Source organism: Onychostruthus taczanowskii, unplaced genomic scaffold (assembly GCF_017590055.1).
Source record: "Onychostruthus taczanowskii isolate IOZ18803 unplaced genomic scaffold, ASM1759005v1 scaffold83, whole genome shotgun sequence".
Taxonomy (NCBI): domain Eukaryota; kingdom Metazoa; phylum Chordata; class Aves; order Passeriformes; family Passeridae; genus Onychostruthus; species Onychostruthus taczanowskii.
In genome coordinates, this window is record NW_024506221.1 from 31,859 (window position 1) to 45,736 (window position 13,878).

At 43.4% G+C, this 13,878-nt stretch overlaps 1 protein-coding gene across 1 annotated transcript in view; it reads right to left on the reverse strand.

The window, feature by feature from the left end:
* The window catches only part of IL31RA (interleukin 31 receptor A), a 36,278-nt gene extending 27,770 nt beyond the window's left edge, over positions 1-8,508 (reverse strand). The window contains exons 1-2 of the mRNA XM_041424634.1: positions 8,215-8,508; positions 4,477-4,632 (exon numbers count right to left, since the gene is read on the reverse strand). The gene's annotated coding sequence lies outside the window, so the exon portion shown is untranslated. The remainder of the gene's footprint in view (positions 1-4,476; positions 4,633-8,214) is intronic.
* Positions 8,509-13,878: the final 5,370 nt, after the last annotated feature.

The window sequence follows — 13,878 nt, forward strand, 5'->3', positions numbered from 1 at the left end:
TGCATCCTTCCATTCCAGCACTCCAGACACAGGAACTATCCCACCACATCTCCACTGAGACAGGAAGATCACAGCCCTGCAGGCACATGCATGTCTCTAACTCCTCGTTTATTCGCCATAACAAGAGATAAAGCTTCCTCTGATGTCCTACATGTGGATTTACTGTTTTTGGGGGGGTATGAGACAGAAGAGGCTGCATTTCAACCAAAATAGTTCAGCTCTTTCCAAGAATAAAGCAAACAAAATTTTTATCACATTCCTTTAACTAGCTCCAGTAATCCCATACTTTCTTAGGAAGGAGCTGGAACTCAGAAGCATTGGCAATTCATAAAAACATTTTGGAATAATGCTTAAGTTGAACATACTATGACCTATCCCATCACAGTGGAGTACAGAACTGCAAGAACAGGCATGACCAAGCTGGTTGCAATGCCAAGCAGGAAGCCTTTGAAAAATGCTAATTTCACATGCACACCAGAAAGCTTAAATAGTCGAAGATTCCATCCACAGTCAGTGGCTGCTCCTCATCCTGTAACCATTCTGCACCTTCTCGTCCTCTTATAGTTCTTCTCTAGTACTCAACCATACAATAAGTCACTTCCACTTGCCAAAACAGCAGAAGACTAAGAAAAAAAAGTACTACATTAGCAAATGTAAGGCATCTAAGTTGGTGAAAAAGAGGAGATAACTGGGAAGAGAGACCTCCATGACTTTTCCCAGATGTGAGCTGGTTATTTGGTTCAGTCTTCCTGCTTCCACTTTGTTCAGTATCAATTAGCAGCTGTTTATTTGGCATGACAGCTGGTAGTTACTACTTGACAGAAACCAAGGTAGTGACTTAGTAGGTCACAATGCTGCTCAAATCTTACATGCTTGTCAGGACACTGATACATGACACGTGACAAGATAGCTCTTGGGCTGTTTACTGAAGAAGTTGTATATGTAAAAGTGATCAAAGAACCTGCCTGAGTGAAAATTGCACCATATGTGTGTGTTTCACTTAAAGATGCCTATAAAAGCTGTTTTCTTCAAGCGATTAAAACATTAATTCATCAAAGCAAGACTTTTCCCCATATTATATTTAAGACCATTTATTAATTGCTCTTCTTCTCCATGTCAGGACATGAAACCTTGTTCCATTCAAATCCTATTCTAGCTCTTAACTACATGAACTACATGCCTCTGGTATACGGTGCAGATGTTACACCAAGAATAAAGAACATGCCACATCTATAAATGTAAAGACAGCATGTCATGGAGTAATTGAATCACAGAATATTAAGAGATGGGAAGGATCTCAAAGACCATCTAATCCTAACCCTCCCTTCTGTGTTCAGGGACACCTCTCAGTAAACCAGGTTGCTCAAGGCCTTATCCATCCTGGCCTCAAACACTTCCAGGGATGGGGCATCCACAGCTTTCCTGAGCAACTTATTCCAGTATTTCACCACCCTCACATTAAATAATTTTTTCCTAATATCTGATCTAAATTTCCCTCCTTTCAGTGTGTACCCATTCCTCCTTGCCCTGGCACTCCAGTTCCTGTCAGAGAATCCCTCTCCAGCTTCCCTGTAGGCCCCTTCAGATACTGGAAGGTGTCTGTGAGGTCCCGCACAATCCTCTCTCCTCCAGGCTGAGCAGCCCCAGTCGCTCAGCCTATCCTCACAGCAGGGGTGCTCCAGCCCTCTCACCAACCTCCTGGCCCTCCTCTGGACTTGTTTTAACAACTCCTTGTCATCGTGCTGGGGACCCCAGAGCTGGATGCAGTGCTCCAGGTGGGGTCTCGGCAGAGCAGAGCAGAGCAGAGGGGTACAACCCCTCTCTCAATCTGCTGGCCAGCGCTTCTTTGGATACAGCCCAGGACTCCTTGGTTTTCTGGGCTGGGAGCACTCAATGAGAGTACATCAGCCACCACCCCTGAGTCCTTCTCCACAGGGCTGCTCTCAAGCACTTCTCTGCCCAGCCTGTGGGGTGTCTGGGATTGTCCCATCGCAGGTGTAGGCCCTTGCACTTGGCCCTGCTGAACTCCCTGAGCTTTGCATGCTCTCACCTCTCGAGCCTGCCCAGGTCCCTGTGGATGCCATCCCTTCCCTCCCCTGAGCCCACTGCCCCACCCAGCTCAGTGTCATCTGCAAACTGCTGAGACTGCCCTCAGTCCCACTGTCCACATCTTTGACAAAGGTGTGGAATGGTATCAGCCCCAGGACCGACCCTATGGGACACCACTCGTCACTGGTCTCCATGTGGACAAGGAGCTATTCACCACAACTCCTTGTGTGTGGCCATCCAGCCAGCTCTTTACCCAGAGTGGTCCATCCATCAAATCCGCATCTCTCCAACACAGAGACAAGGATGGCAAGTGGGACAGTGTCAAATTCTTTGCTTAAATTCAGATAGACAATGGGAGTTGCTCTGCCCTTGTTCACCAAAACTGCAGCACCCCATCACAGAAGACCACCAAATTTGCCAGGCTTGGTTTGCCCTTAGTAAAGCCACGTTGGCTGTCACCAATCACCACCTTGTTTTCCATGTGCCTTAGACAATTTCCAGGACAATCTGTTCCATGCTCTTTCCTGGCACAGTGGAGAGACTGCTCTGTAGTTCTATGGGGCTTCTGCATTCCCCTTTTTTAAAATGGGGTTTACAGTTCCGTTTTTTCAGTCATTAGAGACTTCATTTAACAGCCACAATTTTTTAGAAATTATGTATAGTGGTTTAGGAGCTTCTTCTGCCATGTCCCTCAGTACCCACAGATGAATCTTATTGAATCCCATGGATTTGTGCACATTCAGGCTCCTTAGCTGTGGGATCTCAGCACATCACTGTAGATGTGCAGAGACACCAGGGGAGCCCTTGGGGGGCTCGGAAACCCTGGAATGCTGCCAAAAAAGTTTGGTGGTTGGATATCGATCCATCAAAAGGAGAAGAACCTGTGAAGGAGGAAATGAGAACTTCTTGGGTGTGAATGATACATTTATGGAAAGAAATATAAATTTTAGAAAAATAGGTACAGGGGGGTCATGAAGGCAAGATGGAGGATTCAGGGCGTGGACCTGTGTTCTTCTTTCTTCTTCATGTCTTCCATTTTGTGTGGTGATGTTGGCACTTAGGGATTGGTTCATAGTAAAGGTACACTTGTCTATAAGGGTGAATAGTATTGGGAAATAAAGGTAAATATGTCACACGTAATTTTTACTATAAAAGACACAGCCGCCCTGTGGGCGGGGGAGAGTGCACTCGACTGTCCTGCTGAGCGGACCTCGGCTGGGCAAAGAGAAAACTTTGTAGATAAGAGATAATAAACAAAACTGAAGACCGAGAATTTGAGAGTCCAGACTCATCTTTTGCAATCGCGGCCGCCCAGAACCACCTTTCCCCGTGTCGGGGCAGAGACACATAACAGCGGACCCCGACACCTAGCTGGTCTCAGACTTTATCTTCTCCTAGGGGAGAGGGTTTAGGGTCTTAATTCTCCCAGTCTCTGCATTTGCCTTTCTTGACTTGATTAACATGGCTGGAACTTTGCTGTTTAAAACTGAGGCACAGAGGTTGTTGAGAACCTCAGTCTTCTCTTTGCCCCAGGCTATCCATGACTCCCATTTCCTTTTGAAGAGGGCCTAACCTTTCCCTTCCATGCAACATATCCATGGACACAAGGTGCACAGTGCCCAGTACAGGGGGACAATCCCTGCCCTGGCCCTGCTGGCCACACCATTGCTGGTCCAGGCCAGGATGCCATTGGCCTTCTTGGCCACCTGGGCACACCCTGGCTCATGTTCAGCTGCTGTCACCAGCACCCCCAGGTCCTTTCCAGCCACTCTGCCCCAGCCTGTGGCACTGCCTGGGGTTGTTGTAACCCAGAGACACACTTGGCCTTGTTGAACCTCACCCCACTGGCCTCAGCCCGTCGATGCAGCCTGTCCAGATCCCTTTGCAGAGCCTTCCTGCCCTCCAGCAGATCAACTCCAGCCCAACTTGGTTTCACCTGCAAACTGACTGAGCATGCCCTTGGATCCCCTTGTGAGGATCAGCAATAAAGATTCTCAACAGGATGAGGCCCCAGTTCTGAGCTCTAGGGAACCTCATTAGCAACCAGCTGCCAACTGGATTTGACACCATGCAGCACCATTCTTTGTTCCAGTCATCTTCAAAAATCTTTAACATCTTTGCTGGAATGTGACAGGAAATTCTTTACCATGAAGTCTGACACTCTTCTAACAACTATGAAGGCAGAAGCTGAATAGACACTCCTTTTATTTAGTCTTTACCATCCATTGCTACAGCTCTCCCATGATGGCTGCCACGTGGAGACACAGACCTTGCCCTATCCACAGCCAGCAGGCACTGAAAGACAGAAGCCTAATCCTCTTCTCTAGCCCTTTATGCCACTCAACTGCAGTGTTCTGCAAAATGCACCTAGAAAAGCAGTAACCATGAGCTTTCAGAACTCCAAGATTCAAATCCATCAGCACTTACACAAATCCTAGAGGGAAAGAGGACACTCCAGGAAAATTATTCAAATATTTACTTCAGCATCCTTTTTGGTAACAGGGTGCATCAGATTCATGATCAGTCAGGACTGCTCCGAAGGTGAGAGTAGCAGTAAGCATCCGAAGAGGAAAACAGGGTTTCCTACAATGGTCAGAGAAGACAATGACATGTAAACATAATGGAAGAACCAGTAAATTTGAGGGACAGCTAATGGGTATTTTCAACTTTTTAACCCCTATGCAATGACAAGCCCATCCATGGGAAAAATGACAGACACTGTGATGAAAGATCCTGGGCACACTGATTTCATAATCCACAGTCTTTAACTGAGCCAAAAATAGTCAGTTGAACCTCAGAGCAGGATGAATAGCATTCAAACATTTACCTTTAAATAAAAAAAACAGGTGTTAGGTGCACTTTCTTCTGGAAAACAAACCTATATGTATTTTAAATTATGATGGCCTACCAGAAAACTTAATGGTATCATAATCTACTAACACCACTTAAAGTAAATGAATTCAAATTATGCATATCTATTCAGAAAACTACTAAGCTTACAGACATATCTGAAGGAGCCACACAGTGAGGCTCTCAAATGCTGTATCAACTGTTGACCACAGAAACTTGTTCTAAAAACACAGTAATGTCAAAAATTAAAAAAAAAAGAAAAAATCATCATCATGTGAAGCGACTCGTTAATTTAAAAACTTCAAACCAACTGGAAACTGAAAAGCAGGAAAGCCATTTTTCCTCTTTCAGTCTCTAAATAGCCAGGGTAGGCACAAAAGGATAAGATACATTTGTTCCAAAATTCTGAAGGACATAATGACCAGGAAAAGTCAGTTCTGCTAATAACTGCTGATAACAGTTGTTTTGCTTAGTATATCCTGGAGTTAAGATGCAAAACATGTTTTGAGAAAGCCTTTGTTGTCTTAGAAAAAAGCACATTGAATATTCATACATTATAATACAAAATACTGTTACATTGGAATTTAAATCAAACTTTTAACTACATGAGCTTGACACTAATAGGAAAAAATAGAATATAACTCATTATTCTCTGAACAACCATAACAAATAAGCCATTTTATAAATCTTAAGGTATAAAATGCTCAGATGGATTAAAAAAAGCTTCAAAATAGGTGTTCTTTTACTAATCAATGCATTGTACCTCATAAAAGAAACAGAATTTTTATGCAAAATGCTTAAAGTTATAAACACAAAACAAGATTTACTTTCTTTACCTTTATATATGGGTCACTTCTTTAATTTTCACTATATGATTTCATCCAATTTGCTAGTGCTCACTAAAAGAAAGTGAGATCAAGATCACTAAAACTAAATGGTTATATTACCAGACATAATTTTGCTTTCAGGCACCATGCTCCCTTGTTCTTTCTTCACTGACAAGCTACAGTTTAAAGAGAGTTCCTGTACAGGACTGGTCTTGGAGCAAACCTCCTTTGGTTCATTGTCTGTGTGATTACAAATCTATTTGGGCCACAAGGGTGTACTTTGAGAGATGATTTTGCATCAGATGTTTCAGCAAGTAAGATGTTATTAGACAATGGCTGCCTTCATGCTCCTTTGTGTTGGAGAACAAGCTGTCTCTGGTGTGGCAAACAACTGGGTTAGCAAAATGGATGGGCAAGGTAGGAGGATCCATGCACTGAACTCTGAAGAAACATAGAGCTCTCACTGAAAAGAAGGTAGCCAGATCAAAATCTTTTACATTGGTCAGGTTCAGGTGGCTTCAATCTGTATTGTACAGAATACACACCTGTCAGAAAATCAGAAGGAAGACTCTCTCTACTACTTCACAGCACTTGTTTACCCTTGCCAGTCTTGCCATTCAAACTAAGAGTGGAACTAGATGTAAAACACACATCTACTTAAATAATGTTAATAAAACATATTTTGGAAGAAACCAAAAATGTTTCTGGACTGTTATGGAGTCAGCTACAGCCTCAAAATGCAGCATACAGTTATAATCACTGCAGTACTGCATGCTGCAAGTAGAAGAACACAGAACACAGTGCAGGTAATACCATACTCCACAGACATCACTTTTATACTTTCTTTACACTCAAAAAAGATGACCATGACCCTGAAACATACCTGTACATGTAATATATTAAATGTCTGAAAAAGATATTTAATCATGTATTTTAGAAAACATTAAAACTCAGACTCATTGCATAACCCTGCTGTTTCAGATCAGCTCCTAAGGGTTATATATTCTGCTTTTCTTTACTATCCATGCTGTAAACTTTATTAACAATACTTCAGTAGCTTAGTCAAAACTGCAAGGCAAAACATGGCATGGTAGTGAGAAATCAGGCTCGAAACACTACTGAACACATTTATGTTTTAACTTCTCTTAGCACGGCATTTTTTAAATGAAAACGCCCTCTACAAGCACCAAATCATGCAAAAATTCCTCAGGTTTAAATGACTATTATAGAAAAATCAAGACCTTTAATCTTCAATACTGCAACCTCTATGATATAAGCCCATAGCGTCTTTCTCCCTTTTTAATCGCTTTTGAGACCTGTTTTATTATGGATTAGCTCTGAAAAATCTGAACTGACTACACCGTTCTTCCACCCAATACATGAAGCTTCCTTCAAGCACAAAAACATTCTCTTGCCCAATCAGTTTCTTAATTCACAGATAGAGTCCAGAAGTTGTATTTCAACTATTTTAGGCAATTATAGAATCATTTTGGTTCCAGAAAACCATCAAGTGCAACCATTAACACAGCACTGCCAAGTCCAGCGCTAACCCATATTCCCAAGTGCCACATCTACAAGCCTTTTAAATACCCCCAGGGACAATGACTCCACCACTTTCCCAGGCAGCCTGTTCCAGTACTTGACAACATTTTCGGATAAGAAACTTTTCCTAATATCCAATCTAAACCTTTCCTGGTGCAACTTGCAGCAATTTCCTTGTCCATTGGTTATAACTTGGGAGAAGAGACTGGCCCTCATCTCACCACCTCCTTTCAGGCAGTTGTAGAGAGTGATAAGGTCTCCCCTGAGCCTCCTTTTCTCCTCAGCAGTTCCTCACAGGACCTGTGCTCCAGACCCTCCACTCCCAAAAGACAAATCATGCAGTCCATTACAGGTGAGAAGGCAAGAGACACTTCCCCAGTTTAAGAATGACTGCATGAAGATGATACTCACGATGGATATGTACACAAGCACATTACAAAAACATTTTTCTCAGAAGGCAGAAATCGCAAACATTGAAGAAACCTGGGGCCAGTACATTTAAATTGGATTCATCACTTCGAGAAAATCCGAGTGAATACAAATTAAGTAGAGAGAAGTTAAGTAAGAGCTTTTCCTTCCTTTGATGATTGCGTACATTGCAAACATTTTGAGAACTGACTCTTAACCATTACACACACAAGGAAAACCACTGCCAAGCATCCGTATTGCATTCTTTACAAAATGAGACAAATGCAATGAGCTAAACAGAAAGTTTCAATTCTTACTATCTCATGGACTTGAAAGGATCTTTTTGGCCCGAAGAGACACAGAAGCATGTCCTGCCCAAAGTCTGGGACGAACGCCTGGAGAGATGTGAATGCAAGCAAGCTTCACTGCTGGAAATCCACGCGAGTAACAGTCCGGGCAACAGTTTCACACTCTCCCACACTTCATATAAATGAACGTGAGCAGAGACCCCTCAGCTGAAAACACATTTTTCACTTACCTCAGCTGCAGAACGCGAGCTTGTTTTAACAAGGGCCTCTGCCTCCCCGCGACAGCGAAAGGACGGACAAAATAGGAAGTTGCACGGCTGAGCACAAGTCACGTTTTTTCCTGTAATTCGGAAGGCCAGAACCCCCCACGCCCGCCGCCGGGACTAGCGGGGTCGGACTCCGCTCCAGCTGCCCTCACGGCGCCGGCCGCGCGCGGGCGGATGCTCTGCCCTGCCCGGAGCCCCGACAGGCGCCCGCCCCCGGAGCCACTCTGCCGGCCCTCCGCAGCCCGACAGCCTCCGCACGCCGACAGCCCCCGCCGACCCTCCGCACCCCGACAGCCCCCGTGCCGGCCCTGCGGCCCCCACAGCTCCCGGGACGGAATGGGGCGGGGCGGGGAGCAGCCCCGCCGCCGCACAGGCTGTGAGGGCGCGCCCGCGACCGCCCCGCCGCTCTCTCCGGCCGTGCAGCGGGGTACGCAGCGACATTTTGCACTCCCCCTTAAGCACCTCATGCATCATTTAGGACACAGGCAGGGGAATAAAGCAAGTGGTGATCCCTTTTAAAAGTAACAAATGTATTCCATTTATGGCTTGGAAGAAGACTGCAGCCATTAGCAACATAACTGACTGCAGCAACGGGACTGAAAATCAGAAGGAACTTTGCAATTAAGATGCTGTGAAGCTAGTAAATGGAAATCCGAAGTCCCTAGTTAATGTGCCTCCTACTGACACTGACAGTCCTTGCTAAGCAGATACTGTCCAAAAACAGATACTGAATTTTAAAAATGCAATCAGCACATCAAGAGGTCTTAGTCCCAGTTCAGGAAGAGATGCATTACAGACAGCAAGTTGTTTATCCTGCACTAGTGTCATACACAAGAAGCCGTAGATTGACTAGTTTCAACTTCCATGACTTGTGCAGCTCAGGTTTTTTCAAGCTATTTTAAAATGCTAACACCACACCCACTCCAACTTCCAGATCACTCATGAGCCTTCACCCTCTTCCGCTAATCATCAGATTCAGCCAGTTAGCCCATTTGCTTCCCTTTTTATTTTTGAATGGTGTTGCCGTCTCTCCATCCCCCAAAACCTCCGTGTGACACTGCGTTGTAAACTGCTTTAAAGTTTTTTAATGCCCCTTGCTATTTAGAAGTATACAATAGCATTGATAGTGATATTTTGAAAACTTGCATTTGTTTTACTATGAGGTAATAGATGAAATAGAAATGTGGTTCAAAAGAAGCAGATGTAAACTGTAACCTAAGTGGTCTTTGGTATACCAGGTTTTCTTTTTTTTTCTTTAATGAGAACATAAGAAAGGGCAGGACTAGATCCTTAATTATGTTTAATTATTGAACCTCTGTTCTAGACTTGGTCTGATTAGTTGCCTGTTCTCACACATTAACACATGGATTTCACTGACACACTGAAAGTTGGCTGCTCAATCTTTCAAAATCATGAAAAGCTGCACCAGACCTAAAAGACTACTTAAACATTTGTTTAACTTTCAAAAACCTTTAGTGATCCCTCTGCCTGCCTCAGGGCTATGTACATGCTTACATTAAGGCTTCCACAGACTTAAATGTTTGGTTGTGGACTGGACAGTAGCACTTAGGAGATTCCAGGATGCAGAGGGCACTTAATGATGGCATCAGTAACTGTTTCAGCTACTACCTTTTGTAGGAAGTTAATAGCAAAAAGAAAATCTTCTTAAAAAGGTAATATCATTTACCAAAAGTGATTTGGCACAGAAGATTGGAAACCTTTAGAGTACAATAGAAATCCTGCCAAAAAATATGTTCCATATCCACATTTGCAGACACTTTAATCCACTTTGCACATGAATGCTCTAGAAGAACTAACTTTCCCATCCTGAGGGTGGGAGCAAAGTGAAGCTACTGTTTCTGAAACACAAGGAAGGAAGTGCCTTCCACAGAAAGACTCCACTGTTTTCATTGCTGATGCCTCTCTATTGTTTGGGCTGGTGATTCAGGGGTAACTGCTCCAGAGATTGGTTGATCCCAGATGGTACCCCTTCTTAAAGAGAAGCATTTCCACTGTCTGTGTTGGCAGGGTGAGACAGGAGAACCTGACCCTCACTCGAAATTGATTTGTTACCTGTAGTAGTTCAGTTTTGAAAAACATTTATCTTCTGTATTATGTATGACCACACCCTATAAAATTACTGACCACTATATAATTACTGTGAGTCTGTATTAATTAACACACTGGCACAAAATAGAGCATTTTGTAGTTCAGTGAAAAAATTAGGTGCATTTTCAATGACCAGTCTGCAAATTGACCTTGCAGCGTTTAATCGTGCAGTCTTAGCAAAAGCAGCTTCAATGGAAAACATATACTGAGTTTTAGCCCAGCAAGTTGCAGAGTTGGTTTGAACCAAGAAACTCATTAGGCTGATTTCTACCTGTGCCAATGACTCAAACCACTTCATTCCTCTAAGCGTAAAGAGGAGGGCATGACAACAGACTTTCATTGACTTACAGCATTGCAAAACACAAATAAAAACCATGAGTGTCCTTATATTCATTACTGATTTCATTCATGGGGAAGAAAAATCCAGTGAAACCAGTCTGATTTTGATCTCAATTTCCAAATATGCATAATTCAATTTTTCAGTGAGCAGCTTGTCATTAGAAATCTACTAGCATCAACCTCCATGCAAGGCTGCATTCAACAGGTAAAAAATTACCTATGCCGTTCTTAAATTTCACTTTAATGTAACATAAAAATTCAACAACAGCAGTACCCTCAAAACCATGCTCTTAAATTACTGGTTTATTACTAAAGCCTTAGTTTAAATGCAACACATTGTCCAATCATTGTCCAATCCATATCATTGAATAAGCAACAATAATGGGTGTGACAACCCACTGTTAAGGGGAAGGAAGCACCTAAGATTTGTAAATGCTCACTAAGCAAAAGGAACAAGTCAAAGGGTACAAAATCAATCAGAAAGTTTTACTATTAAATTACACATTTGGCATGGAAATTGGTGCTAGTCCCTGACTTACTATATAAGCACACAGCACTGGGTTTTTGATAAAGGCGTGGGGGAAGAGAGAAAGGACCTCCACAATCCATCATGTGCCTGAAGTCAGCATCCCTACAATGGGCACATACAAAACTGCATCAAATTAGAGTCAAAGGCAGACTCTACAAACTGCTCAAACCTAACAAAAGGCATAAGAAATATGCCAATTACTATGTTGTACAGTGTGCAACTACCAACATTTAATACACACAGAAAGGTTTTAATGCCTAAGTGCAATTATGTGAGCATCTTTTTCATCCGTACTCTAGAGAAGATTTATTTCTCATGAAAAGCATCAGGTATTTTGCTAAGAAGGCCACAATGCTGTTATCAATTTCAGAATAGAGCATTATGCAATACTTTCTTCCTGTCACATCATCCTTCACAGCATTGCGACATCACAACAGCTCTAATTGCAATCTGAAAAAATGCTGGCAAAGAAGGGATGCTTTATTCCCAGAGTAATGTCTTTAGTGGTTTATTACAGATTTTTTTTACAGGTTTTCATCTTATGGCAATTTAAGATTCATAAGCCTTTTACTACAATTGTAAAAGCAGCTAAACATAATGAAACCCATTTGTACAAACAGGCTAAAGGAAATATTGAAAATCCCCTGTGGCTTTAATAACTGGATGACAAAATGCCATTTCTTGTAATTTTCCACCCCAAGACCATAGTGAACAGACTCTTTATGACAACTTCAATCAGCACAAGTTACTGTTGGCAGAGAGGCACTGTGAAGGCAAAGCTGCAGCAGTTTGTAGTAACCACCTGCAATGAAGCAAGTTTCTCACATACAGAAAAAGAGGCTATATAGATGAGAACAGCTTATCACACAGATATTCTTCTCTTACACCTACAACTGCCTACTAAATCATATCACAATATAACATGTTGACTCATTTTTTGAACAATGCCAGGGATTGCAACTCCACCACGAATCTAGGGAGCCAGATCCAACTCTTAACGACTTGTTTCTTAAGTTTTTCCTAATATCCAATATAAACTTCCTCTGATACAACCTAAGACCTTTTCCATTTGTCATAGAACCATAGAATTGTTAACATTGGAAAATACCTTGAGTCCAACCTTTAATCAAACACCATTCCGTCAACTAAACCACAGCACTAAGGGCCAACTCCAGGTGTTGTTTGAAATCTTCCATGCATGGTGACTCCATCATCTCCCTAGATAGCTCATTCCAGTGCCTAATCATCCAACCTGAATACCCCCTGGGATTAAAGCCACTTCCTCTCACTCTGTGAGTAGTTGCCTGGGAGAAGAGACTGACCCCCACCTGGATACCACCTCTTTTTATGTCTCCCCTGAGCCTCCTTTTCTCCAGGATAAACACCCCCAGCTCCTTCAGCTGCTCCTCACAGGACTTGTGCTCCAGCCCCTGCCCCAGCCCCACTGCCCTTCTCTGCACTCTCTCCAGCTCCTCAGTGTGTTTCCTGCAGTGAGGGCCCAGCACTGGACACAGCACTGGAGCTGTGGCCTCACCAGTGCCCAGCACAGGGGACAATCCCTGCCCTGGCCCTGCTGGCCACACCATTGCTGATCCAGGCCAGGATGCCATTGGCCTTCTTGGCCACCTGGGCACAGCCTGGCTCATGTTCAGCTGCTGTCACCAGCACCCCAGGTCCTTTCCAGCCACTCTGCCCCAGCCTGTGGCACTGCCTGTGGCTGTTGTGACCCAAGGGCAGGACCTGGCACTTGGCCTTGTTGAACCTCACCCCCCTGGCCTCAGCCCATCGATGCAGCCTGTGCAGATCCCTCTGCAGAGCCTTCCTGTCCTCCAGCAGATCAGCACTCCCATACAGTTCTGTTTCATCTATGAACTGATGGTACACTCAACCCCCTCATCCAGGTAATTAAAAAAGATATTAAACAGAAGTGCTCCCAGTACTGACTGAGCCCAGTAGAACCCCACCTGTGACCAGCCACCACTGGAAATTACTCCACTAAACACCACTCTCAAGGCCTGGACATCCTGAAAGTTTTTACCCAGTGGACAGTGCACCTGTCCACTCCTGGACTGCCAGATTTTCCATGAGAATGCTGTGGGAAACTGTGTCAGGGGCTTTATTACACATAGCTGACACTAAGTTCTTTGTGAAACTGTTCAGAGTGGAAAACAGTAAGAGGTAAAACAGTAACAAGCCTCTAACCGGCAAATCTGAGATAAGTCTTGGTGACTGAAGAACACAATATGGAAGCACAACTGCTTTTTATAAAATGAAATATCCATAGCTTGGAGAGGAGTTACAGCACAAAGCACAACCAACCTGAATTTAGACATTGAAGGTACTCACTAGGGCACCACATTTCTGGAATAGGAAAAACACTTTAGAATATGTTTTAGACACATGACTTGTTTCCAAGTCTCTAAAATTCCTATGAAGACTCATAGAATGATTTGAGCTCCTCGCTTTCCTACCTGCCTACCCACAATTGTACCTTCCAAGGAGTCAAGAGACCAAGTCTTCACTTGGCAAGGCTGAGCTTTTTTGTTGCTGTGGTCTGAGGTCAAGTTTCTCCTTATAACTCAACAGATGTCTTACGAAGGGCACACTAATATTTAGTCAAGACTAACATGCTACCAGTTATATACACCTCC